Raw genomic sequence first — 5,514 nt, 5'->3', positions numbered from 1 at the left:
GTGCACATGACCTAGTGATGGTGTTTGATTTTATTCATGGCAGTATGGCCCGGTCTAGACCATCTGTTAGAAAATGACGAAAAAAAACAGTAACAGTTATACATGTTGGAATTGATAACAATGAAAACTGTATAAACTTTTCATAGCATAAGAATTATAATACAAGTATGCAAGTATATGAAGTGAAGCTTTTTTAACTACATAATATGGTTAATAAACTTTAAAGCTTGTAAAATATTAATAGTGGTTTTTTTTTTATCATTTATGATTTGTACAGAATGTTACCCCTGACACATTCTATAAGTAACTTTCAAGATTGATTTAATTTCTGAACATTCTTTAGAAATTTATGAACTTTTCCAGATGAAAAAATATCAATAGTTACAAATATATTTACTATATAATACTAACTGAAACCTTTAGGTAAAAATTGTAAAACAAATTACGTTTCAATGATAAATCTTAGATTGTTTTCCTTTTCATTACCTAATTGATGTTAATGTTTATTTTTATCTATAATCATTAAAAAAGAAGGAAACAGTAACCCCTGCTTAAAAAAACAAAGATGTTTGGTTTTTTCGGCCAACAATATACTATGAATTGGGGATCCAAAAATGCAACACCACGGATAAAAGGTTATGTATACATATCAATGGGTTTGCAGTTATAAGTTATACAATTTTGACAGCTGCTAAATGGAAAAGCCACCAAAATTACAAACGAAATTTGTAACGTATAGTCCAATGCATTTCAAACAATGAAACAAATCACGTGTTGTGGGACATGCAAGCGGGATTTATATATAAGGATAACGATAAATATCAATTATTGTATATTTAATTTATAATAAATAATTGGTGAAAATTGTATGACAAATGATAAGTGATCTTCCTTTGAATATTATCATTGTGAGGTGATTATATCTGCCAGGCATGCACACATCTAGTATCATTTTAAAGCCAGGTGTTGCAACATTTTATGACAGGGGTGTCGGAAGGTATTTCACATTGGAGCGACAAATTTCATTGATAAAGGAGCGAAAGTGGGATGTGTATTGAATTTGACTCGAAATTAAGATTATAATAATTCTTACTTTTAGTGTTATGTTTATGATTTGATTGCACTATAAGACGCAAAGCAAAATCATATTGTACTTAATGTTTGTTTCTTTACATTTGGAGTAATACACATTTAATTAGATAAGTTTATATCATTAAATAAGCATACATTTTGATTAAACTTATCAGTCACAGATGCACATTAAAAACGTCCTAAAACAAATATCCATGAATTCCATGCTAACACAAATTCGCTTGCGGTAAGAATTTGAATGATCAGATAATTTTTAATTTGTTTTGTGTCGTGACAAAACGTCAAATCATCTTGATATTATCTTAATTTTAAGAAAGTACAGTAACAGAGAATTATGAGTTTGTGATATCTACCTCGTTAAAAGGAATCGTAACTAACAAGAGATGGAATACGTAAACCAGCAATGAACTTGAAATATACTAAATGTTAATGTCAACCCTTCCATTTTTGAAATTGGAATACAGAAAATATACGTTATTGATAATTGTACATGTATTAAGTTGTTGAAGATAATATACAGATATTTCACTACTTTCAGTACTTAGCACAGTCGTTGATATGCTCATTCATTGTAATATTCTCCGATAATTGATTATTATAATACTAGTAACTAACTTGTCAACTTGTTATTTATCATAAAAGCTAGGAGAACACATATATTTGTTTATTTCTTTAATGTCAAAACTACTTAGTATCAAATAAACGCCCTGTTGATTTCTTATATGGGTATCAGGTGATGTTAGGCTATGAGACGGTCATTTAAAAGAGACCAATTTGCATGTTCATGCAATCATATCTATATGATTTGAGTCTGTGCATCCAGAACTTTTCCTTGCTTGCTTGTCTGTCCAATGAGGATTATGGTCAGTAACCACTACTGTCATGTCTTCCCATTGGTTGCCTCTCATTTTGAATTGTTCCCCGATGGGCTCTTTGATTATTTTTGGTTCTTTTGGTAGAGCGATGGTTGTTGATTCTTCGCGGAGGTAACCTGTTTCACCAGTGTACTGCTAAGAGCAAACTTTGCAACTTATGAGATAAATGCAGTTGTCTGTGCGGCAAGACGTGTTGCCAAGGTTGTTGGTGCGACCCGTGAGGGGCATTTAAAACTGTCTATGTTGGTTTTGTGCTTGCACAGAAGGCCTCTGGCATCAGAACATATTTTAAAACAACCATTTGGCAACGGGTTGTCTACTATCGCATTTATATACACTCGCCCACTTTTGTGGAACAAAAGTGTTTACACTTTGCCGCTCCATTGAAAGCAGATTACCGTTTTCATTGCCGTTCAAGTGAACACAGAGCGCCGTTATGAAATTCAATATTTAAGCCTTCAATAAAAAAAAATCTTTTTGGCAAAATTATTTAGCGGCTGCCGATGTTCCTATTCCTACGCCCTTGAATAATACAGTATCCACTAATGATATAATCTTTTTTGACACATGCTTAATAGAATGCCGACGTCTTATTACATTATGTTTTATTATATAAATAGTACCTGTTTGGGAGGGTAAATGTCAGATGCCAATGGTTTTATTTTTTCAGTGTAGAAATTAATTAAATTAATATTGCAATTATTCAAATGTGGAAAAACTTATTGTGGCATGATGTTAGCGCTTTGAGCTTTTAAAACATTTCCTTTTCGATGCTGTTGTACAACTGTTACAAAATTTGCTTGATGATAATGAGATATTCGACATTTGTCTTTTCTTTTTTGCATAGCTTCTAACTGATGCTTCATTTTTGCGTCCCGAAGCACGTATAATGAGTCTTGCCTCTATCCCTGCTTCATCCATAGCTGTAATTGCTGTTTCACGACTTGATTGGTTAGTGTATTTGCGAAACAACTTGACTTGCTTGGAAATTTTCAAACATTAGGCAAGCTATGGTGTATTTTCTTTATAGAGATTTGCAGTACCATGTTGTACTTTCTTTTGATAAAGTATCTAAAGGACGCTGCAACCATGCATCAAATTTCTTCTGAAGCTTAGAAAAATACTTTTTGAATGCTTTCACGGGGCACATACTTCCTAATTGTGGCTATGTATACATTCTTCCTTCTCCAATTGTTTCTTTGAGTGCTGCATTGGATCTCAAAACAAGGTACAATCTTGAAAACCATTATTTATATTTCAAGAAAGATGAGTGTTAATTAATCAGATCAAACCAGACTTTGTTTGCAGCCCACATGGTGTATTAACATGGAATACAATGCTTTCAGAATTAAACAGTTTATTTAGGTCTTCTGTGAAAAACGCTAATTAATTATCCATGGGTCCGAAACCTTTCTTTTTCATGTCCATGAGGATTGATGTAAACTTCTTTTTGAATTGTTGAATTGTGGACCATGATTTTCAAATTTGCAAGTGTCTTTTAAATATTTAGAAAGCCAATACATGTATTTTATGTTGTTCAATAAACTCACTATAAGGTTCGTTCTGTTTTTTCTCCTAATGAAAACAAAAAAAGTCTCAAATTCTATTTCTTGCTTGGATAGACCTTCGAATTCCCCGCTTCCTTTTGTTGTCAACCGGAAGGTGCGGCATAGATTAACAGACCTCTTTATAGTACGTTTAGAACTAACATAGTCTTTCTCATCTAACAGTTTTGCTATTTGGGACTCTTCCACATTTGCAAACATGCTTTTCCTTTGTCTGTGTTGTCGTTTGTTTTCTTTAACAAGCTTATTTTATATTTAAAAAAATGGTGAACTACTGTAGCCATCTTTTTAAAACACAATAGTAGATTCTTAAACCATTTGTTTAATTTTCGGAATCGATTAAATTAATAGAAAGGCACAGTGGTGTACTGAAACTGTGTTAGGTAGGGGTTGGGTCCTCAATTCAGAATGGTGACTCTAGAGTGGGCTTTACATTGGCAATGGCATAGTTCATAAACCGCGCTTTAATCATTCGGTATTTACTGTATTTCAAGTTTGAGGTAAAAATATAAAAATAAAGGATCAGTATAACCAGTGGTATTGTTTTGTGGCAATCGTATCTTCTAGGGCCTTTGTGCGAGCTTGGAAAACATAGGAAAAAACCTAGCTATTGATCTTAGTTATAGAAATGATTTGTTATTATAGGACCTAAGGTATTGTTACTTTTTGCCATTTACAACAAAACACAAAACTTCAGTTCATATATCATGGCAAAGTTTATCTACCATAGAATTTCAAGATTGTCCTACCGTGAAGTCGATTTAGTAAAAAGAGTAACGTAATATATTTGTTCTCATTATTGATTTGGATTGTTAACTTCGTCTAAACCAATCAGATTTTAGTATTTAAGATGAAAGTATAATGACACTACTTGACGGCTAATATGCTTCGTTAATGGTAAAATTATATTCCATTAATAATCAAAATTCTAACCACCAGTGCAACTTTATATGTATAATGGATACTGTATCATTAGAAACTACTTCAAAACTCTTCGGGCTTTATTAGATTTAAGGGACCTCCACACACCTTAGAAATGTTCTGCATGCAAGATCATTTTTCTAAATACTTAAAGATATAGATTTTCAATGTTTGACTTGAAAAATGACCAAAAAAATTTAAATTTCGGGGAGGGGGGGGGTCATCTCTTTAAATTTTACCGCTTTTTCTGAAAATGAAAGTCCCTGGCGTATTCAAACTCGGGACTTGCAGGTTGGTAAACCCAAGCTACTCCCATTGTGCCACAGAGTTAGATATCGAATCTTAGAGATAAAAACTGTTTTACAATGCTCTAAAATCGCCATGTTGTGACGTTCTTTCATAAAAGCTAGAAGTCACGGGGTGTCGAGGATCCTTAATCCTTAATTCTTTCATTTTTATCAACATTAATTGTGACCGATATTTTAGAAGAGGGGTCGTTTCTTTCAGTCTTCGTCATTTACGTTAAAAATTAAACAGATTTTAAATCTATGTAAGGGACTGTACTCTACTCGTTGATTAGTGATCTAACGAGTGATGAAACGTTAGTATTTGGTTTATCATTACCTAATACGTGTAACGGCATCTATAACTGATACCTGGCTCTGCTCAGCGATCAAGTCCAGTGGTTTATGTAAAACCCTTAAGGGAAGGAACATGTACATGTACCTATACCATCGACTTACCTATAACACAGTTTATCAATGTCACATGACACTTCGTCGTCATGCACTACATATACCCGTCGCATACGAGGATTTATGGTCAGTGTAATCAAGTTGTTTTAATCAATTTGATTTTATTTTTTACGGGGAGGGGGTATATTTTGGGGGTTTGGTTGATGATGAAGATGAATTGGGGGTATGTTAGATTAACAGACCTCTTTATAGTACGTTTAGAACTAACAGAGTCTTTCTCATCAAACAGTTTTGCTATTTGGGACTCTTCCACATTTGCTAACATGTTTTTCCTTTGTGTGTGTGTTGTCGTTTGTTTTCTTTAAC

The 5,514-nt window shown here is 33.1% G+C and overlaps 1 pseudogene; it reads right to left on the bottom strand.

Annotated features, from left to right (window-relative positions):
* Positions 1–1,874: 1,874 nt before the first annotated feature.
* LOC128162123 (uncharacterized) lies at positions 1,875–3,733 on the bottom strand (annotated as a pseudogene).
* Positions 3,734–5,514: the final 1,781 nt, after the last annotated feature.

The sequence above is a fragment of the Crassostrea angulata genome, chromosome 9 (assembly GCF_025612915.1).
Source record: "Crassostrea angulata isolate pt1a10 chromosome 9, ASM2561291v2, whole genome shotgun sequence".
Taxonomy (NCBI): Eukaryota; Metazoa; Mollusca; class Bivalvia; order Ostreida; family Ostreidae; genus Magallana; species Magallana angulata.
This window is presented reverse-complemented; position numbering and strand designations above follow the sequence as displayed.